We start from the raw sequence: 23918 nt of genomic DNA on the forward strand, positions 1-23918 counted from the left end.
TTCATGTCTTTAGGTCACTTTTGGATGGGACTGTGTGTTTTATTTCTTAGTGATTTAAGTTCATTGTAGATTCTGGATATTAGTCCTCTGTCAGATGTATAGATTGTGAAGATTTTCTCCTACTCTGTGGGTTCTCTGTTTACTCTGACTGTTCCTTTTGTCATGCAAAAGCTCTTTAGTTTAATTAAGTTCCAACTATTTATCTTTGTTTTTATTGCATTTGCTTTTGGGTTCTTGGTCATGAAATGCTTGCCTAAACCAATGTCTAAAAGGGTTTTTCCAGTGTTATCTTCTAGAATTTTTATAGTTTCAGGTCTTAGATTTAAGTCTCTAATCCATCTTGAGTTGATTTTTGTATAATGTGAGACATGAGGAACCAGTTTCATTCTCCTATATGTGGCTAGCCAATTATCCCAGCCCCATTTGTTGAAAAGAGTATCTTTTCCCCACTTTATGTTTTTGTTTGCTTTGTTGAAGATCAATTGGCTTTAAGTACTTGGATTTATTTCTTGGTTCTCTATTCTGTTCCATTGGTCTACGTGCCTATTTTATACAAATACCATGCTGTTTTGGTGACTATAGCCTTATAGTACATTTTGGAATCAGGTAGTGTGATGCCTCCAGATATGTTCGTTTTGCTTAGTCTTGCTTTGGCTATGTGGGCTCTTTTTTGGTTCCATATGAATTTTAGAATTTTTTTTTCTAATTCAGCGAAGAATGATGGTGATATTTTGGTGGAGATTGTGTTGAATTTGTAGATTGCTTTTGGCAGTATGGTCATTTTCACAATATTGATTCTACCCATTCATGAGGATGGGATGTGTTTTCATTTGTGTTGTCTATGATTTCTTTCAAAAGCATTTTGTAGTTTTCCTTGTAGAGGTCTTTCACCTCCTTGGTTAGGTATATTCCTAAGTTTGTTTTTTGTTTTTGTTTTTTTTTTCACAGCTATTATTAAAGGGGTCGAGTTCTTGATTTGATTCTCTGCTTGGTAACTGTGGTGTATAGAAGAGCTACAGATTTGTGTACATTAATCTTGTATCCAGAAACTTTGCTGAATTCTTTTATCAGTTTTAGGAGCTTTCTGGAGGAGTCTTTAGGGTTTCTGAGGTAAACATATCATCAGCAAACAGGACAGTTTGACTTCCTCTTTACTGATTTGGATGCCCTTTACTTCTTTCTCTTGTCTGATTGCTCTGGCTAGGACTTTCAGTACCATATTGAAGAGAAGTGGTGAGAGTGGGCATCCTAGTCTTGTTCCAGCTCTCAGAGGGAATGCTTTCAACTTTTCCCCATTCAGTATTATGTTGGCTGTGGGTTTGTCAGAGACAGTATTACATTGTGGTATATTCCTTCTATGCCAATTTTGCTGAGAGCTTTAATCACAAAGGGATGCTGGATTTTGCCAAAAGGTTTTTCCACATCTATTGAGATATCATGTGATTTTTGTTTTTAATTCTGTTTATGGGGTGTATCATATTTATTGACTTTCATATGTTAAACCATCCCTGCATCCCTGGTATGAAACCCACTTGATCATAGTGGATTATCTTTTTGATATGTTGTTGGATTCAGTTAGCTAGTATTTTGCTAAGGATTTTAGCATCTAGGTTCATCAGAGGTATCGGTCTGTAGTTTTCTTTTTTGGTTTTGTCCTTTCCTGGTTTTGGTATTAGTGTGATGCTGGCTTCATAGAATGAATTAGAGAGAGTTCTTTCTTTCTCTATCTTGTGTAATAGTGTCATCAAAAGGATTGGTACCAATTCTTTGAATGTCTGGTAGAATTCTGCTATGAATCCACCTGGTCCTGGACTATTTTTTGGTAATTTTTAAATTACCATTTGAATCTCACTGCTTGTTATTGGTCTGTTCGGGGTAACTAATTCTTCCTGATTTAAGCTAGGAGGGCTGTATTTTTCCAGAAATTTATCCGTCGCTTCTAGGTTTTCTAGTTTATATGCATAAAGGTGTTCATAGTAGCCTTGGATGATTTTTTGTATTTCAGCGGTGTCAGTTATAATATCTCCCATTTCGTTTCTTACTGAGGTTATGTGGATTTTTCTCTCTTCTTTTCTTGGTTAATCTTGGTAATGGTCTATCAATTTTATTTATCTTTTCAAAGAACCAGCTTTTTGTTTCATTTATCTTTTGTATTTTTTTGTTGTTGTTTCAATTTCATTTAGTTCTGCTCTGATCTTTGTTATTTCCTTTCTTCTGCTGGGTTTTGGTTTGGTTTGTTCTTGTTTCTCTAGTTCCTTGAGGTGTGACCTTGTGTCAGTTTGTGCTCTTTCAGTCTTTTTTATTTTTTATTTTTTATTTTTTGAGATGGAGTCTTGCTCTTTTGCCCAGGCTGGAGTGCAGTGGTGCAATCTCAGCTCGTTGCAAGCTCTGCCTCCCAGATTCAGGCCATTCTCCTGCCTCAGCCTCCCTAGTAGCTGGGACTACAGGACCCGCCACTACTCCTGGCTAATTTTTTGTATTTTTAGTAGAGACGGGGTCTCACTGTGTTAGCCAGGATGGTCTCGATCTCCTGACCTCGTGATCCACCCACCTCGGCCTCCCAAAGTGCTGGGATTTCAGGTGTGAGCCACCGTGCCAGGCCTTTTTCAGTCTTTTGGATGTAGGCATTTAGGGCTATGAACTTTCCTCGTAGCACCACTTTGCTGTATCCCAGAGGTTTTGTTAGGTTGTGTCATTATTGTCGTTCAGTTTGAATAATTTTTTAATTTCCATCTTGATTTCATTTTTTGACCCAATGCTCATTCAGAAGCAGGTTATTTAATTTCCATGTATTTGCATGATTTTGAAGGTTCCTTTTGGAGTTGATTTCCAGTTTTTTCTCACTGTGGTCTGAGAGAGTGCTTGATGTAATTTCAATTAAATTTATTCAGGCTTATTTTATGGCCTATCATATGGTCCATCTTAAAGAAGTTTCCATATGCTGTTTTTTTTAATAGGATTATATCAATGTTAATTTCTTAGTTTTCATAATTGTTATGTGGCTTTTTTTTTTTTTAATTATACTTTAGGGTTTTAGGGTACATGTGCACAATGTGCAGGTTTGTTACATATGTATCCATGTGCCATGTTGATTTCCTGCACCCATTAACTCGTCATTTAGCATTAGGTGTATCTCCTAATGCTGTCCCTCCCCCCTCCCCCCACCCCACAACAGTCCCCGGAGTGTGATGTTCCCCTTCCTGTGTCCATGAGTTCTCATTGTTCAATTCCCACCTATGAGTGAGAACATGCGGTGTTTGGTTTTTTGTCCTTGCGATAGTTTACTGAGAATGATGTTTTCCAGTTTCATCCAAGTCCCTACAAAGGACACGAACTCATCATTTTTTATGGCTGCATAGTATTCCATGGTGTATATGTGCCACATTTTCTTAATCCAGTCTATCGTTGTTGGACATTTGGGTTGGTTCCAAGTCTTTGCTATTGTGAATAGTGCCGCAATAAACATACGTGTGCATGTGTCTTTATAGCAGCATGATTTATAGTCCTTTGGGTATATACCCAGTAATGGGATGGCTGGGTCAAATGGTATTTCTAGTTCTAGATCCCTGAGGAATCGCCACACTGACTTCCACAATGGTTGAACTAGTTTACAGTCCCACCAACAGTGTAAAAGTGTTCCTATTTCTCCACATCCTCTCCAGCACCTGTTGTTTCCTGATTTTTTAATGATGGCCATTCTAACTGGTGTGAGATGGTATCTCACTGTGGTTTTGATTTGCATTTCTCTGATGGCCAGTGATGATGAGCATTTCTTCATGTGTTTTCTGGCTGCATAAATGTCTTCTTTTGAGAAGTGTCTGTTCATGTCCTCTGCCCACTTTTTGATGGGGTTGTTTGTTTTTTTCTTGTAAATTTGTTTGAGTTCATTGTAGATTCTGGATATTAGCCCTTTGTCAGATGAGTAGGTTGCAAAAATTTTCTCCCATTCTGTAGGTTGCCTGTTCACTCTGATGATAGTTTCTTTTGCTGTGCAGAAGCTCTTTAGTTTAATGAGATCCCATTTGTCGATTTTTGCTTTTGTTGCCATTGCTTTTGGTGTTTTAGACATGAAGTCCTTGCCCACGCCTATGTCCTGAATGGTATTGCCTAGGTTTTCTTGTAGGATTTTAATGGTTTTAGGTCTAACATATAAGTCTTTAATCCATCTTGAATTAATTTTTGTATAAGGTGTAAGGAAGGGATCTAGTTGCAGCTTTCTACATATGGCTAGCCAGTTTTCCCAGCACCATTTATTAAATAGGGAATCCTTTCCCCATTTCTTGTTTTTGTCAGGTTTGTCAAAGATCAGATAGTTGTAGCTATGCGGCGTCATTTCTGAGGGCTCTGTTCTGTTCCATTGATCTATGTCTCTGTTGTGGTACCAGTACCATGCTGTTTTGGTTACTGTAGCCTTGTAGTATAGTTTAAAGTCAGGTAGCGTGATGCCTCCAGCTTTGTTCTTTTGGCTTAGGATTGACTTGGCGATGCGGGCTCTTTTTTGGTTCCATATGAACTTTAAAGTAGTTTTTTCCAATTCTGTGAAGAAAGTCATTGGTAGCTTGATGGGGATGGCATTGAATCTATAAATTACCTTGGGCAGTATGGCCATTTTCACGATATTGATTCTTCCAACCCATGAGCATGGAATGTTCTTCCATTTGTTTGTATCCTCTTTGATTTCATTGAGCAGTGGTTTGTAGTTCTCCTTGAAGAGGTCCTTCACATCCCTTGTAAGTTGGATTCCTAGGTATTTTATTCTCTTTGAAGCAATTGTGAATGGGAGTTCACTCATGATTTGGCTCTCTGTTTGTCTGTGATTGGTGTACAAGAATGCTTGTGATTTTTGTACATTAATTTTGTATCCTGAGACTTTGCTGAAGTTGCTAATCAGCTTAAGGAGATTTTGGGCTGAGACAATGGGGTTTTCTAGATATACAATCATGTCATCTGCAAACAGGGACAATTTGACTTCCTCTTTTCCTAATTGAATACCCTTTATTTCCTTCTCCTGCCTGATTTCTCTGGCCAGAACTTCCAGCACTATGTTGAATAGGAGTGGTGAGAGAGGGCATCCCTATCTTGTGCCGGTTTTCAGAGGGAATGCTTCCAGTTTTTGCCCATTCAGTATGATATTGGCTGTGGGTTTGTCATAGATAGCTCTTATTATTTGGAGATACATCCCATCAATACCTAATTTATTGAGAGTTTTTAGCATGAAGGTTGTTGAATTTTGTCAAAGGCCTTTTCTGCATCTATTGAGATAATCATGTGGTTTTTGTCTTTGGTTCTGTTTATATGCTGGATTACATTTATTGATTTGCGTATGTTGAACCAGCCTTGCATCCCAGGGATGAAGCCCACTTGATCATGGTGGATAAGCTTTTTGATGTGCTGCTGGATTCGGTTTGCCAGTATTTTATTGAGGATTTTTGCATCAATGTTCATCAAGGATATTGGTCTGAAATTCTCTTTTTTGGTTATGTCTCTGCCAGGCTTTGGTATCAGGACGATGCTGGCTTCATAAAATGTGTTAGGGAGGATTCCCTCTTTTTCTATCAATTGGAATAGTTTCAGAAGGAATGGTACCAGTTCCTCCTTGTACCTCTGGTAGAATTCAGCTGTGAATCCATCAGGTCCTGGACTCTTTTTGGTTGGTAAGCTATTGATTATTGCCACAATTTCAGAAGCTGTTATTGGTCTATTCAGAGATTCAACTTCTTCCTGGTTTAGTCTTGGGAGGGTGTATTTGTCGAGGAATTTATCCATTTCTTCTAGATTTTCTAGTTTATTTGCATAGAGGTGTTTGTAGTATTCTCTGATGGTAGATTGTATTTCTGTGGGATCGGTGGTGATATCCCCTTTTTCGTTTTTTATTGCATCTATTTGATTCTTCTCTCTTTTCTTCTTTATTAGTCTTGCTAGCGGTCCATCAATTTTGTTGATCTTTTCAAAAAACCAGCTCCTGGATTCATTAATTTTTTGAAGGGTTTTTTGTGTCTCTATTTCCTTCAGTTCTGCTCTGATTTTAGTTATTTCTAGCCTTCTGCTAGCTTTTGAATGTGTTTGCTCTTGCTTTTCTAGTTCTTTTAATTGTGATGTTAGGGTGTCAATTTTGGATCTTTCCTGCTTTCTCTTGTGGGCATTTAGTGCTATAAATTTCCCTCTACACACTGCTTTGAATGTGTCCCAGAGATTCTGGTATGTTGTGTCTTTGTTCTCGTTGGTTTCAAAGAACATCTTTATTTCTGCCTTCATTTCATTATGTACCCAATAGTCATTCAGGAGCACGTTGTTCAGTTTCCATGTAGTTGCGTGGTTTTGAGTGAGTTTCTTAATCCTGAGTTCTAGTTTGATTGCACTGTGGTCTGAGAGACAGTTTGTTATAATTTCTGTTCTTTTACATTTGCTGAGGAGAGCTTTACTTCCAACTATGTGGTCAATTTTGGAATAGGTGTGGTGTGGTGCTGAAAAAAATGTATATTCTGTTGACTTGGGGTGGAAAGTTCTGTAGATGTCTATTAGGTCCACTTTATGTAGAGCTGAGTTCAATTCCTGGGTATCCTTGTTAACTTTCTGTCTCGTTGATCTGTCTAATGCTGACAGTGGGGTGTTAAAATCTCCCATTATTATTGTGTGGGAGTTTAAGTCCCTTTGTAGGTCACTGAGGACTTGCTTTATGAATCTGGGTGCTCCTGTGTTGGGTGCATATATATTTAGGATAGTTAGCTCTTCTTGTTGAATTGATCCCTTTACCATTATATAATGGCCTTCTTTGTCTCTTTTGATCTTTGTTGGTTTAAAGTCTATTTTATCAGAGATTAGGATTGCAACCCCTGCCTTTTTTTGTTTTCCAGTTGCTTGATAGATCTTCCTCCATCCCTTTATTTTGAGTCTATGTGTGTCTCTGCACGTGAGATGGGTTTCCTGAATACAGCACACTGATGGGTCCTGACTCCTTATCCAGTTTGCCAGTCTGTGTCTTTAGATTGGAGCATTTAGCCCATTTACATTTAACGTTAATATTGTTATCTGTGAATCTGATCCTGTCATTATGATGTTAGTTGGTTATTTTGCTCGTTAGTTGCTATAGTTTCTTCCTAGCCTCGATGGTCTTTACAATTTGGCATGTTTTTGCAGTGGCTGGAACCGGTTGTTCCTTTCCATGTTTAGTGCTTCCTTCAGGAGCTCTTTTAGGGCAGGCCTGGTGGTGACAAAATCACTCAGCGTTTGCTTGTCTGTAAAGTATTTTATTTCTCCTTCACTTATGAAGCTTAGTTTGGCGGGATAGCAAATTCTGGGTTGAAAATTCTTTTCTTTAAGAATGTTGAATATCGGCCCCCACTCTCTTCTGGCTTGTAGAGTTTCTGCTGAGAGATCAGCTCTTAGTCTGATGGGCTTCCCTTTGTGGGTAACCCGACCTTTCTCTCTGGCTGCCCTTAACATTTTTTCCTTCATTTCAACTTTGGTGAATCTGACAATTATGTGTCTTGGAGTTGCCCTTCTCGAGGAGTATCTTTGTGGCGTTCTCTGTATTTCCTGAATCTGAATGCTGGCCTGCCTTGCTAGATTGGGGAAGTTCTCCTGGATAATATCTTGCAGAGTGTTTTCCAACTTGGTTCCATTCTCCCCATCATTTTCAGGTACACCAATCAGACGTAGGTTTGGTCTTTTCACATAGCCCCAAATTTCTTGGAGGCTTTGTTCATTTCTTTTTATTCTTTTTTCTCTAAACCTCCCTTCTCTCTTCATTTCATTCATTTCATCTTCCATCAGTGATACCCTTTCTTCCAGTTGATCGCATCTGCTACTGAGGCTTCTGCAATCTTCGCGTAGTTCTCGAAACTTGGCTTTCAGCTCCATCAGCTCCTTTAAGCCCTTCTCTCCATTGGTTATTCTAGTCATCCATTCTTCTAATTTTTTTTCAAAGTTTTTAACTTCTTTGCTATTGTTTTGAATTTCCTCTCGTAGCTCAGAGTAGTTTGATCGTCTGAAGCCTTCTTCTCTCAACTCATCAAAGTCATCCTCCATCCAGCTTTGTTCCGTTGCTGGTGAGGAACTGCGTTCCTTTGGAGGAGGAGAGGTGCTCTGTTTTTTAGAGTTTCCAGTTTTTTTGCTCTGTTTTTTCCCCATCTTTGTGGTTTTATCTACTTTTTGTCTTTGATGATGGTGACGTACAGATGGGTTTTTGGTGTGGATGTCCTTTCTGTTTGTTAGTTTTCCTTCTACCAGACAGGACCCTCAGCTGCAGGTCTGTTGGAGTTTACTAGAGGTGCACTCCAGACCCTGTTTGGCTGGGTGTCAGCAGCGGTGGCTGCAGAACAGCGGATTTTCGTGAGACCACAAATTCAGCTGTCTGATAGTTCCTCTGAAAGTTTTGTCTCAGAGGAGTACCCGGTTGAATGAGGTGTCAGTCTGTCCCTACTGGTGGGGTGCCTCCCAGTTAGGCTGCTCAGGGGTGAGGGACCCACTTTAGGAGGCAGTCTGTCCGTTCTCAGATCTCCAGCTGCGTGCTGGGAGAACCACTACTCTCTTCAAAGCTGTCAGTCAGACAGGGACATTTAAGTCTGTGGAGGATCTTGCTGAGTTTTTGTTTGTCTGTGCCCTGCCCCCAGAGGTGGAGCCTACAGAGGCAGGCAGGCCTCCTTGAGCTGTGGTGGGCTCCACCCAGTTCGAGCTTCCTGGCTGCTTTGTTTACCTAAGCAAGCCTGGGCAATGGCGGGCGCCCCTCCCCCAGCCTCGCTGCCGCCTTGCAGCTTGATCTCAGACTGCTGTGCTAGCAATCAGCGAGACTCCGTGGGCATAGGACCCTCCGAGCCAGGTGCAGGACACAATCTCCTAGTGTGCCGTTTTCCAGGCCCGTTGGAAAAGCGCAGTATTAGGATGGGACTGACCCGATATTCCAGGTGCCATCTGTTTCCCCTTTCTTTGACTAGGAAAGGGAACTCCCTGACCCCTTGCACTTCCCGAGTGAGGCAATGCCTCGCCCTGCTTCAGCTCGCACACAGTGCGCTTCACCGACTGTCCTGCACCCACTGTTAGGCACTCCCTAGTGAGATGAAACCGGTACCTCAAGCAGAAATGCAGAAATCACCCGTCTTCTGTGTCGCTGGGGCTGGGAGCTGGAGACCGGAGCTGTTCCTATTCGGCCATCTTCGCAAATACAGTATTTTCAATCCACATTTGGTTGAGGAGAATCCACATATAAGTGGACCCATGCAGTTCAAACACGATCACAAGGTCCTACAATAGGCTGTCTGCAAGCTGAAGTGCAAGGAGAGCCAGTCTGAGTCCCGAAACTGAAGAACTTGGAGTCCGATGTCTGAGGGCAGAAAGCATCCAGCTCAGGAGAAAGATGTAGGCTGAGAGGCTAGGCCAGTCTCTCTCCATATGCTGTTAAATAGAATGTGTGTTTTGTGATTATTGGATGAAATGTTCTGTATATATCTGTTAAGTCCATTTGTTCCAAGGTATAGTTTAAATCCATTGTTTCCTTGTTGACTATCTGTCTTGGTGACCTGTCTAGTGCTATCAGTGGAGTATTGAAGTCCCCCACTATTATTGTGTTGCTGTCTATCTCATTTCTTAGGTCTATTAGTAATTGTTTTATAAATTTGGGAGCTCAGTGTTAGGTGCATATATGTTTAGGATTGTGATACTTCCCTGTTGTACAAGGCCTTTTACCATTATATAATGTCCCTCTTTGTCTCTTTTAATTGCTGCTGCTTTAAAGCTTGTTTTGTCTGATATAAGAATAGCTATCTCTGCTCCCTTTTGGTGTCCGTTTGCATAAAATGCCTTTTTCCACACCTTTACTTTAAGTTTATGTGAGTCATTATGTGTTAGGTGAGTCTCCTGAAGGCAGCAGATAGTTGGTCGGTGAGTTCTTATATATTCTGCAGTTCTGTATCTTTTAAGTGGAGCATTTAAGCCATTAACATTCAATGTTAGTATTGAGATATGAGGTACCATTGCATTCATTGTGCTATTTGTTGGCTGTGTACCTTGTTTTTTTTTTTTTTTGTTTTTGCTTTTTAAATTGTATTTTTGTTTTATAGGTCCTGTGTGATTTATGCTTTAAAGAGGTTCTGTTTTGATGTGTTTCCAGGATTTGCTTCAAGATTTAGAGCTCCTTTTAGCAGTTCTTGTTGTAGGGGTTTGGTAGTGGCAAATTCTCTCAGCATTTGTTTGTCTGAAAAAGACTGTATCTTTCCTTCATATGTGATTCTTATCTTTGCTGGAAACAAAATTCTTAGCTGAAAATTGTTTTGCTTGAAGAGGCTGAAAATAGGGCCCCAATCCCTTCTGGCTTGCAAGGTTTCTGTTGAGAAATCTGCTGTTAGTCTGATAGGTTTTCCTTTATAGGTTACCTGGTGCCTTTGTCTCATAGCTCTTAAGATTCTTTCCTTCGTCTTAACTTTAGATACCCTGATGACAATGTGCGTAGGTGATGATCTTTTTGTGTTGAATTTCCCAGGTGTTCTTTGTGCTTCTTGTATTTGAAAGTCTATGTCTCTAGCAAGGCTGGGAAAGTTTTACTTTATTATTCCCCCAAATATGTTTTCCAAACTTTGAGATTTCTCTTCTCCCTCAAGAACACCGATTATTCTTAGGTTTGGTTGTTTAACATAATCCCAGACTTCTTGGAGGCTTTGTTCATATTTTCTTATTCTTTTTTCTTTGTTATATTGGGTTAATTCAAAGACTTGTCTTCAAGCTCTGAATTTCATTCTTCTACTTGTTCAATTCTATTGCTGAGGCTTTCCAGAACATTTTGTATTTCTCTACATGTGTCCAATGTTTCCTGAAGTTTTTATTGTTTTTTCTTTTTGCTATCTATTTCCTTTAATATTTCTCTCTTCACTTCTTGTATCACTTTTCGGATGTCCTTGCATTGCGCTTCGCCTTTCTCCGGTGCCTCCCCAATTAGCTTAATAACTAAACTCCTGAATTCTTTTCCAGGTAAATTAGGGATTTCTTCTTGGTTTGTATCCATTGCTGGTGAGCTAATGTGATTTTGGTGGTGGGGGGGGAGGGGGCGGTATTAAAGAACTTTGTTTTGCCATATTACCAGAGTTGTTTTTCTGCTTCCTTTTCATTTAGGTAGGCTCCGTCAGAGGGAAGGTCTAGGGCTGAGGGCTGTTGTTCAGATTCTTTTGTCCCATGGGGTGTTCCCTTGATGTAGTACTCTCCCTCTTTTCCCATGGATGTGGCTTTTTGTGAGCCAAGCTGCAATGATTGTTATCTCTCTTCTGGGTCTAGCCACCCAGCAAGTCTCCCCACCTCCAGGCTGGTACTGGGGGTTGTCTGCAGAGAGTCCTGTGATGTGAACTGTCTATGGGTCTCTCAGCCACGGATACCAGCACCTGTTCTGGTGGAGGTGGCAGGGGGGGTGAAATGGACTCTGTGAGCGTTCTTAGCTTTTGGTGGTTTAATGTTCTATTTTTGTGCTGGTTGGCCTCCTGCTGGGAGGTGGCACTTTCCAGAGAGCATCAGCTGTGGTATGGAGAGAAACAGGTGGTGGGTGGGGCCCTAGAACTCCCAAGAGTATACGCCTTTTGTCTTCAGCTGCCAAAGTGGATAGGAAAGGCCCATCAGGTAGGGGCAGGACTAGGCGTGTCTGAGCTCAGACTGTCCTTCAATGGGTCTTGCTGTGGCTGCTGTGGGAGATGAGGGTGAGGTTCCCAGGTCAATGGAGTTGTGTACCTAGAAAGATTATGGCTGCCTCTGCTGAGTCATGCAGGTTGTCAGGGAAGTAGGGAAAGCCGACAGTCACAGGCCTCACTCAGCTCCCACACAATTCAAAGGGCCGGTCTCACTCCCACTGTGACCCGCTAATAACCCTGAGGCTGTTTCCAGGCAGTGGGTGAGCAAGGCTTGAGAACTTGCCCCAGGCTACCTGCCTCCCAGCTGTGAAAGAACACAGCTTTTATTCTTCCCCTGCCTCTGGAGTCTGCACACCAGGTTTGCACCCTCCCCTGAGTTCTGGCCAGGAAGCTTCTTGCTCGGTTCAAATTGTTACAAATTTCAGCTGGAGACTTCCTTCTTCCTGCGGTGTTTTCCCCCACACCTCTGGCTGCTCTCCCAAAGGATCCCTGTTGTGCCAGGCAGGAATAGCCTGCTTGGGGACCCAGCGAGCTCCCGGGGCCTTTCCCACTGCTTCCTCTACCCCTGTATTTTGCTGGGCTCTCTAAATTGGCTCAGCTCCAGGTAAGGTTGGAAACTTCTCCCGCAAATTAAACCTTCATTTATTTACTTCAGTGGGGGTATGTGTTCGGGAGCAGAGGGTCTCCCTTTCCCAATTCTGCAATTTGGGCACTCACAGTATTTAGAATGTCTTCCAGGTCCTGCAGGAGCAGTCTGCTTCCTTCAGAGGGTCTGTGGGTCCTTTCAGGATTCCTGGTTTATTCTTGTAGTCATTCTGGAGCTAAAATTCACGATTGCAAGCCTCTGCACACTGCTCTGTCCATCTGAGTCGGAGCTGCAATCTAGTCCTGCCTCCCATCTGCCATGATGACCTTTTGTTGTTGTTGTTTTTTTAAAGAAATTAGCAACACAAAAGTGAGGCAGACAAACTAGTTGGGCTTCTAACTCAGCACCCAGATATAAACAAATTTAGTCATAGGAACCTTGACTTCAATTAATCTTCTCTGGTCGTAATTCTTCTTGACTTATTCTCCCCTAATCTGCCATGCTAGGTTTATTGATAGACATCCAAAATGATCAGAGATTCTGAGATGTTACTTTTTCATTTCTGCTGCATGGCATTCTGGAGTTTCCCTACCAGCCAAACCAATGCAAAACTTGACTTTGTAAACTCGAGCACTCACACCTTCAGTCTAGGTTTGTTTCTCCTGGCACATTATTCATCACGCTTGTTACTGCAATCGATTTCTATTTTCCTCTAAGCCTCCCTCTTTCAGGCTGAACTTGGTCACAGGCTGAGTGGATGGGTAGGGGATAGAATATGGAAATGTTTCTCTTTCTAAATGTGATTATAAAATAGGAATTTGTTATATCTTTTTCAGGCATATCCACAGCTCTTCAAATAAGCAATGTGATGTTAGCAAAAGTGCAGGGGCTTCTTGAGCACTTTCCAGGGCTAACCAGCTGCTGAGGAGTGGCCTCCAGCAAGGAGAGAAGCACTCTGATTCAGGCAGTGATTTACACCTAAAATACCAACTCCGTCATATCTTCAGAACAATTCTTCTAGACCTTGCATCTAAATATGGTAAGTGTGAAATATATTTTATACCTAACTTGGTCCCCAGTATTGTTTTCATTACCAAGAATTTTTTTTTTTTTTTTTAGAGATGAGGTTTAGCTATGTTGCCCAGGTTGGTCTCAAACTGCTGGCCTCAAGCAATCCTCCCACCTCAGCCTCCCAAAGTGGTAAAATTACAGGTGTGAGTCACTACACCTGGCCCCAAGATGTATTTTTAACCATAATTGGAGCAAGCAACATGTTTAATGGGGAAAATAGATAATTTTTGAATTTTGTGATTTGGAAGCTTATTGTTAACAGTGCTAAAGAAAAGTTAAAAACACTCCAAAGTGTGTCTTTAAGACTGTGATACACATTAATCAAAGTGAGAAGATAACCAGTTAATTAAGCTTTCTTTTGTCCTTATTTCACTCTTGTATTAGTTATCCACTGCTGCATAATAATTTGCCCCCAAAGTCAGCAGCATAAAAAAAATTTATTATGTCAATTTCACGGTATTCACAGTTTCTGTGAGTCAGGAATCCCAGTATTTCTCAGCTGGGTGCCTCTGGCTCAGTGGCTTTCATGAAGCTGCAGTTAAGCAGTCACTTAGGGCTAGGGCTGTGGTCTCCACTGAAGACTCCACCGGGGGAAGCCAGCTCTAAGCCCACTTACCTAGTGGTTGCCAGGCCTCATGGGCAGTTGGACAGAGGGCTCTATTTCCCACTGTTGGCTGGAGGCCTCCCTCAGTTCCTTGTCACATGAACCTCTCCACAGGGCTGACCATAAACACAACTGGCTTTCTCCAGAGTGAGGAATGAGAGAGAAGGAGAAAGAGGATACTCAAGAAAGAAGCCATAGTCTTTTTATGACTAAATCTCAGGAGTGACACTCCTTTACTTCTGTTGTTTTCTATTCATTGGAAGTGAGTCGCTATGTCCAGCCCACATTCAAGGGGAGGAGATTGCAGAAGGAAGCAAGGATAATTGGAGCCTATCTTAGGCTTACCACAGCCCCCATTTCCAAATATTTTAATGTGTAATCCTCAATGGAGAATGTCTTGAACTAGTGTCACTGAGATTCTTTTTTTTATTTTATTTTATTATTATTATACTTGAAGTTTTAGGGTACATGTGCACAATGTGCAGGTTTGTTACATATGTATACATGTGCCATGTTGGTGTGCTGCACCCATTAACTCCCCCCACCCCACAACAGTCCCCGGTGTGTGATGTTCCCCTTCCTATGTCCATGTGTTCTCATTGTTCAATTCCCACCTATGAGTGAGAACATGCGGTGTTTGGTTTTTTGTCCTTGCGATAGTTTGCTGCGAATGATGGTTTCCAGTTTCATCCATGTCCCTACAAAGAACATGAACTCATCATTTTTTATGGCTGCATAATATTCCATGGTGTATATGTGCCACATTTTCTTAATTCAGTCTATCGTTGTTGGACATTTGGGTTGGTTCCAAGTCTTTGCTATTGTGAATAGTGCCGCAGTAAACATATGTGTGCATGTGTCTTTATAGCAGCATGATTTATAATCCTTTGGGTATATACCCAGTAATGGAATGGCTGGGTCAAATAGTATTTCTAGCTCTAGATCCCTGAGGAATCGCCACCCTGACTTCCACAATGGTTGAACTAGTTTACAGTCCCACCAACAGTGTAAAAGTGTTCCTATTTCTCCACATCCTCTCCAGCACCTGTTGTTTCCTGACTTTTTAATGATCGCCATTCTAACTGGTGTGAGATGGTATCTCATTGTGGTTTTGATTTGCATTTCTCTGATGGCCAGTGATGAGGAGCATCATTAGCTACCACAAGAAAATCTGAATTCCTTTGAAAATTCATTTCAAACTAGTTCATCCAATTTGCAAACACATTCCCTTAGACAAAGGTCGATTTATTCCTCATCTTTGTAACCTCCTTTTCCACTCCCCCCACATACATCTTTTCCATTTTAAGCCCAGTCTGTCAGCTTCATTTAGAGATGTCTGGAAGGAACAAAGAAACAAACACAAAAATATCGGACTGACATACATACTAGCTGTATGGCTTCAGTAAAATCCCTTAACTATTATGGGTCTTGGTTCCTTCATCTACTGAAAGAATGGCTTGATCCCAATGATCTCTTAGGCCTCCCACAGATTTAGAAGTTTATGAGATTTTGATTCCATGTGTGTAAACTAGGGATGAAACTAAATGTGTGGCAGAAATAAAGACTTCAGAGGTCTATAGTGAAAGTTAAATGAATAAGTTTTGAGAGTTTTATGAAGCACTTTGTACATTCTAAAGTCCTATGCACATGTAAGGGCTTATTCTTATTTAGCCCTTATCATGAAGAGGTCAGGGCAGAAGGGCACAGTAGTGATAGTAACCTTCGTATTCAGCTGGTCAGGTGGCCCCCAGTGTCACTCTCTTAGATCCATTCTTTCCCTGGAAAAACACCAGGAAGGAGTCAGTGGAGGAAGTGACCCAGCAGAGGAAGTGACCCATGAGGGAAATATTAAACTATTTTAGATTCTCAGTGTGCTAAGAACTCAGGGGGCTTCTGTGACTTCTCTGAGTTACCCTGGATCTCCATACACATTCTTTGACCACCCCTCCACAGCAAGAACTTCTCTCCTTGAGCCCAGTCCTGCAAATTCTCTCTTCCCTCTGCCAGCCACCTTCCATCCTTTGGACCCTTCCTTCTGAGATCCTACTATTCTTTGGATAGTGACCCCCCATGTAGCTCATCAGTCAGTGTCAGTTCTACCTGGTTCCATAGCAAATTGCTAAATACGAGGTCTTTTACATACTCTTGAGTATACACTTTATGCACAGAAAAGATCATTCAGGGGTTTGGTCAGGGTTTTAGACAGCAATGTTAGATTTATTCAAGTTCCATATTTAAAAATGCAATTCATGTTTAGGCTTTTGTGCTCCTCTTATAAATCCTATTTTACTTGTAAAATAAAAACTTCTGGCAAATTTTAGCAATCACGTTAAGGATCCCTTGAATAATATTTGGTCTCATTTTATAAAGCAAGCTAATTAAACATCTTTGAATACTTTCAATTACGCTTACAAATATAAGTACTTTTAAGCACTTCAGTATTCATTTTTTTGGTGGGAGGTGGGGGCAATGGGAGGGCAGGGACAGGGTCTCACTCTGTTGCCCAGGCTGGAGTGCACTGGCATGATCATAGTTCTCAGCAGCCTCAAACTCGTGGGCTCAAGCAATCCTCCTGCCTCAGCCTCACAAGTAGCTAGGATTGCAGGAATGTGCCACCATGCCTGGCTAACTTTTGTATTTTTTGTAGAGATGAGGGTCTCGCTATGTTGACCAGGCTGGTCTCAAACTCCTGGCCTCAAGTGATCCTTCTGCCGTGGCTTCCCAAGTGTTGGGATTACAGGCATGAGCCACTGTGCCTGGCCCAATTTTCTAATAGTAAAACTTCCCATGCGTGTAAGTATTTACTGAAAATTTAATCAAGCAAATTTCTAAATGTGATGAATCTTAAATTTAAGAAAATGTTCATATATTGTTTATAAATTTAGTAAATGCATTAGCCAGTATAGGTTAGGCTATGGTATGACAGCAAATAAGCCTGAAATCTTGATGGCTTAAAGTGTCAAAGAGAATTTAGCCTCATCAGATACCCCTGGCAGTCAGAGTGGGGCCTATGATTCATTTGGGGCAATTAAAATTTGTGATATTTCCAAGCAGAAGCAGTCAAGAACAGCATGTCTCCTCCATCTCTCCTTTTCTTGTGAAAGTGACCTGGATGGTGCAGCCACTGGATGGGGGAGGCCGTATGGTCCACACTGTATTTGCCTGAAGGAGAAACACACCTGGATTGTGTTGTGAGAGACCATGAAAGACTGAATTTTCCACTGGGGATCCCGTCCTTTCTCGGGAAAAATCAACCAGAGCACTATTCATATCAGCTTTTATTCAAAAATGCCCAGCATGAGAAGGATCCAAAGGGGAGTTCTAACTTGGGGAAGGAGGGCAGTATGTTTTACAGGGCTTTAGCAAGAAGGTGTCAGCTGAAGTTCAGCCATCAGCAGCAGTGGTTTATCAAAAGAGTTTGAGAAGGGGGAGGAATTGGTTTAGTGAATTAGCAGTGATGGTTTGAGTGATCTGAATTTTATCAAAAGGGATGGAGTTGGAACAGTTAGGGGCTAAGGTCATGTGCAAAAAAAAAAGAGGGAGGAGGAAGCCCAGCTGTTGGGGCAAGGACATGTGGGATCCCTAGTGGACAATTCAGTCTTTCGTGCTCTCTCAAAACATGATCCACGTGTGTTTCTCCTTCAGGCAAATACAGTGTGGATCACATGGCCTCTCCCATCCAATGCCCGCACCAACCAGGTCCTTTCACAAGGAAAGGAGAGATGGAAGAGACATGCCTGCTGTTGACTGCTTCTGCTTGGAAGTACCACAAGTTTTCATTGCCCCAAATGAATCATGGGCCCCAATCTGACTGCCAGAGGCATCTAGTGAGGCTGAATTCTCTTGGACACATTAAAGTTTCATCTAAAACCACAAGTCTAAATCAAAAAGTATTCAATTATGCCTCTGAAGTGGGCATTTAAAAGCAGACCTGTTATTCTAATAGGCAATTTCTTTAAAACATTAATGAAATATTCCAAATAAGTAGAGATTCTTAACTTGAAAATATTGTGCCGGGCACAGTGGCTCACGCCTGTAATCCCAGCACTTTGTGAGGCCGAGGTGGGTGGATCACAAGGTCAGGAGTTCAAGACCTGCCTGGCCAAGATGGTGAAACCCCATCTCTACTAAAAATACAAAAAAAATTAGCCAGGTGTGGTGGTGGGCGCCTGTAATCCCAGCCACTCAGGAGGCTGAGGCAGAGAATTGCTTGAACCCGGGAGGCGGAGGTCGCAGTGAGCCAAGATCGCGCCACTGCACTCCAGCCTGGGTGACAGTGCGAGACTCGTCTCAAAAAAAAAAAAAAAAAGAAAATATCAGTGATACAGTTTTGATTCTCTAAAAGACTTATATGTTTAGTTCTGTGTCTTCCCAGGGTTTCTGACCATGCAATGTTTGGGGATTACGACTATCACAAGCAGGGATTTTAGCCAGGATGCTGACTGTATGAATTAATGCCTACTCCTGGAGCATTATAATTAAAATACAGACTCATCATTCTCAGAATCTAGACAGCTCATATCCCTGCTGTGCTCACGGGACAGGGTAAAGCCCAGATCGGAACCTATCCTGGCTGCTGCCTCACTATTATGGGTGGCATTTCTTTGCCTCTCAAGGCCCACAAATGTCTTTTTCATCTAAATCTAATAACTTTGAACTTGATGGAAGCTTGCATTCTTTTCACAACTTTTGTGAGTGTCAACACATTAAATGGAGGAGAAAGAAAGAAGCTGTATACATCTTGAAGGCAGGGATTAAAGGGGAAGATGCCACCAAGGTGGTTTAAGAATAGAACTCTCCCTACCCCAGGCCACCCCACAAAACAAAACAGAAAAACAACAAAAAAACACTCTCACACTGAAGAGATTAATCTCCTACCCTTTACTGTGCTGCAAAAAAAAAAAAAAAAAAGCAACAGCCGCCTCCCCATGATTACAAAAAGTCCCCGTGCATCCAGGAAAGATCTGCATCCAGGAAAGGATGTTGCAGGGAGCGAAAGAATCACAGGTGAAAAGATAAAGTTCTTCCCACCAGTGTGCCTCCAACTGTTGGAGAGAGAGAGCGCCCTGCAGACCCACAAGTGCATATGTAATGGTAGCCCTAGATCTGCTTGGGTCTTTAGGAAAGGAGACGACAACACCAGAGAGGTGGGAAGGCAGCTGCCTGGCAGTTAATTAAAGGAGAGCAGGAGAGATCACCAGCTGCAGGCAGAGGGACAGTGATGTGTGAGACGCAGAGGGGTGTGAGATCAAGCAGCAGCTTGGCACTGCTGTGGCACTGATGTCCTGGGGAGGTTGGGGAGGGCTCGAGTTATGAAGGATCCCATTCATTGTAATAAGGAGGCTGGATCTAGTCCTAAAAGAGATTGGGAACCACTAACAAATGTAAAGCAGAGAACTATGATCACATTTGCATTTTAGGAAAATCAGTCTAGTGTGAACAGCAGGGCAGGGGAGCTGGCTGAAGACAGGAAGCCCTATCAGAAGACTGCTCTGCAGTTATTCAACTAAGACATGGTGAGGGCCTGCATCAGAAATCAAGCCTGTGCAGATGGAAGAAGAAAATGAACCATGCTTTAAGAAGATGAACATAGAAAGAAAAGCGCAAGACCCTGGGTGAAGCAAGAATGTTCAGAGTCAGGAGTTAGGGAGATCGTGTAAGTGCCCTAAACAGCAAAATGGGAAACAGAACTATCAGAAAATTCTGCAATTCACAGAAAATGGAATTCACCGCTGAATTAAATACTCAGCAAGCCATACTGCCCTTCCTGCCCTGATCCTTTTGACCTTTTACCAATCCTAGCTCCCGGATCTGCCCTGCAGGCTTCCCAGTGACCTGGCCCAGCCCCCATCTTCCTTTCAGAATCAGCCCCATCACTGACTTGCTGTCTGACCAGAAGCCAACCCCATTATCACTCCAGATCCCAGTTTCCACATCTGTAAACTGCAAACAGTAACACTAATACTTCCCAGGATTGCTGTGGGGACTAAATGAGACAGTGCCTGTGAAAACACCTGATAAATGTCTGTAAAGCACCATAAAATGGGAGGTGCTGTTACTGATGAAACAAAATAAGAGACAAAATTAGAGAAGAGACAGGCGGAAAGGCTGTGTTTATAGTCCCGCACTGCGTTTAAGGCCCTGCAGGTAGAGTGCACTAGAACACACATGGGCTTTGGACTTGGCCAGACCTGGGTTTGAATCCTAGTTTCACCACTGTCGTGCTCTGTGACCTTGAGCAAGTCCACTCACCCCTCTGAGTCTCCATTCCTTCATCTATAATATAATAATTCCTCCCTTACAGTGTTTTGTGAGAATTAAAAGAGTTAACACATTAAAGTTGCATCATAACATATAATCATTCATAGTTGCTTCTGTGAACTCCATAAAAGGAGTTCAACAGTGTTGGTTTCCTTCTTCCACTCTTATATTATTTCTTCCTGAAAAATAATATAGTTCCACCAGAAGCTCATCTTTTCTGAACTGGTCTGAAGTTTTGTTTTCTTCCTCTCATTTCCAGGAGTCGTTAACTTTCAAAGAACAAAACCTCTGGATGGCCGAAGGACCCAGGCTATACAGAAAGCTGTGAACTACCAATGAGAACACAGTGAGTCAAAAGAATAATGGAATTAAATAAGTTCAGAGTCTTTAAGTGTTTCTTAAAACACTTATCTATGAACCTCTAATCTTAGTCATTTCTGGCACAGTTGTTATTCATAAGCATTTGATCATCGTTCATAGAAGATCGAACAAATTAACACAATGGGTTGTCTTGGAGATGAAGGGGCAGTGTACTATTCCATTTAGCTTGTTCAGGGAACTTGAGTCAAATCCCTTGAGTGCTCACTCCATCAGATAGTCCATGAAATGCTGATGAAGATATAGTAATTATCCACAAAGTTAGAGTGTTCACTAATCAAGAATACTGAAGAATGTAGTATATTAAATGGGTCATGTTGCACCTTTTTTGTGTTTTTTTGTTTTGTTTTGTTTTGTTTGAGACAGTCTCACTCTGTTGTCCAGGATGGAGTGCAGTGGGGCAATCTCAGCTCACTGCAACTTCTGCATCCTGTGTTCAAGCAATTCTTCTGCCACAGCCTCCAAAGTAGCTGGGATTACAGGCACGCACCATCATGCCTGGTAAATTTTTGTATTTTTAGTAGAAACAGGGTTTCACCTTGTTGGCCAGGCTGGTCTCTAACTCCTGACCTCAGGTGATCCACCCATCTCGGCCTCCCAAAATGCTGAGATTACAGGCATGAGCCACTGCCATGTTGCACCTTAGAATGAATTTGTGTTTGTGATGTAGAGGAGAATTTATTCAAAATTAAGAATCACTAAAGACAGGGTATTATTAGGAAATGAAAAATAGCTTTTACTCCAATGACTTGAATAGTACTGCATCCTTCACATTATTAAGATGTTTCTACATGGAGGACTTTAGAAAGCAAAGCCTGAAGGGTGCAGACAGGGGAAGGAAAAAGGAAGATAAATGGAAGAAGACAAGGGAAGGGAAAATGAGGAAGGAGAAAGAAGAGGAGGAAGGAGAAAGAAGAGGAGGGAGGGAAGTTTGGAAGAGGCTAGAAGAATTTGCTTTCTCCATATTCTGGTTCCCAGCTTGGTCCTCTTCTGGCAATAACCAGGCCCTGGGGGAGAGAAGAGTAAAAGACAGAAAGGGCAAAGAAGAAGAGAATAAAATAAACAGATAGAAAAGAAGAAGACCAGGAGAAATGTGAAGGAGGAAAGAAGAAATGTAGAAGACACCGAGAACACAGACATGTTAAAATGACACTAGAATGAAAGTTAAGCTTAGTTCAGCAAAAGTTTTGAGCCCCTCACGTGTGCCAGGCGCTGTACTGGGAGCCAGCAACATGAAGATGAAGGAGACATGGCCATTGTTGTGGAGGCACTCACAGGAAAGAACCAAGGTTGAGAAGACAGCAAGTGAAGGCCAAGACAATTTGCATTGCGTGGATTATTTGGAGGCTCAAAAGGGGTCAAATCCTTTTTCTCTAAGCACTTTTAGTGATGAATTCCCATTTCATCTAATGTGGTTTCTACTTGACATTAGCTTTTGGACTTTTTAAAAAGATTTCTTAACTGTACTCTTTAGTAGGAGGGTTGGGGGTGGGGTGGAGAGAAAAGGATGTGTGTAGCTTTGCCTCAGCAAGTTTCATTCCCCTTCCAAACAGATGTTGCCTGGCTAGAGCAACACAGCATAAAACATGACTACTGGATTTGGCACAAAATGTACCAATTAACCTATGTTGATTGAGTCATGTAAAAGCAACAGGGCTCACTGAGCATTGGATGCTGTTTAAAGAAGGATAGTGTCAGCCCAAATTGCTCACTCCCATCACGTTCAGCATCATGTTCAGCACAGCTGCAGTGGCTGCACTCCACCCGTCTCCTTGTCTCCTCACCCAGCCTGGAGCCCTGCAGGCTCATGCTGGGCTCTTAGCAGACTGCAAACATGGAAGATGAACCCAAGATTCAGCTACTCCTAGTATGTCTGCTTTGAAGTAATGAGAATAAGAGAATAAAGGGTCTCTTTCCTTGTCTTCCTTCTCTTCCTTCTCCTCCTCTCAATCTCCCCTTCCTCTTCTTTCTCTTTCCACACCACTTACCAAACTTTGGGAATCTCTCTCTTTCCCTCGTCATCACTCCTTTCTCTTCCTCTTCTCTTACTTTTCCCTCTGTTCAGCACCTTCTCTTTATGCTGGTGACAGGCTCAGGAGTCCCTACATTCCCTAGGCCTAGGGAAGTGGCTTTCCAACTGTTCATGAGAAATCCCTGCACAGCTAGTTTAAACTCAGGCAGGCAGGCCCCACCACTTATGCCTATAATTAAAGAAGTTTGGAGCATGGCCTAAGACTCGACGCACTTGACATCCCACCCCCCGACCCCCCGCCCCTGCCAGTGATTCTGATACAGGTGCTGTACAGACAGAATCCTGGGAAATGCTGGCCAAACACACAGAGCAACACTGGTGTGCACAGCCAGAAGACAGCTGGAGTGGAGACTTGTCTCCCCTGGGTCTGTGTCCTGGTTTTTCCTCTGCCTGTCTGAACTCTCATCATTGGCTCCTTTTCCTTTGCCCGCTACTTAGACGTTGCAGTTTCCAGGGTTCTATTCACAGTCCATTTCTGTTACCCTACACACTATCCCTGATGACTCTCATCCACTTCCGTAAATGAGAACAACATCTATACATTGAAGGCTGAAATGTTTATTTCTAGCCCAGAGCTCGTTTCAAAATTCCAGACATGCATTTCCACCTGGATGTCCATGGTAAGCTCAGGCTTACCATGCTCAAGACTTAGTTCATGGGACCATGGTTCAAGAGGGAGAAGCACACCGAACCCTGTCTGTCTTCCGCGATGGAGCTCTAGCACCTGGGACAGCTATTGTAGGACTCCAGAAATTGGGAAATAGGACTAGAATTCAAGGCATCACCAAATAGGTGGTGAGCTTCCCACTTTTCCTCCAGTGTCCCCCAGCATAGACTCAAGGCAGCCAGAAACCTGGAAGTAAGACCAGGACCAGCATGCACACAGAAAGCTCCAGGAGACACCCCTTAGCCCTGGCTTGAATAGTGGGAAAGGGAGCTCCTGAAGGTCAAGCCTCCATGATGCTTTCTTCTGGCTGTTCTCTAGCAGTAGTCCCAGCCAATCCCTCCAGGGTGGCAGCAGTGAGAACCATGTCAGCAGTCCCACGGGACAAACACTTCTGCCGTTCTGTGACTTGCTTTTGTTTTCCTAGTGGTGTGTTTTGAAGAATAGATGCTAATTTTAACCAAGTCCAATATTTCTTATATATGTACCCAAATATTTACCATTTTTAATGTTTATCCTTTCTTCCTGTAGCTCTGAATTTTCATTTGGTATTATTTTTCTTCAGCCAAAGAACATCTGTGAGGCATTCCGGTAATATGGGTCTGCTGGCAACAAATCCTCTCAGCTTTTATCTATCTAAATTATGTATGTGTGTGTGTACATACACATATATACATATATGTGTATATATTTGCTCTATATAGAATTTCAAGTTGGTA

This window comes from Hylobates moloch, unplaced genomic scaffold (assembly GCF_009828535.3).
Source record: "Hylobates moloch isolate HMO894 unplaced genomic scaffold, HMol_V3 SCAFFOLD_4, whole genome shotgun sequence".
Taxonomy (NCBI): domain Eukaryota; kingdom Metazoa; phylum Chordata; class Mammalia; order Primates; family Hylobatidae; genus Hylobates; species Hylobates moloch.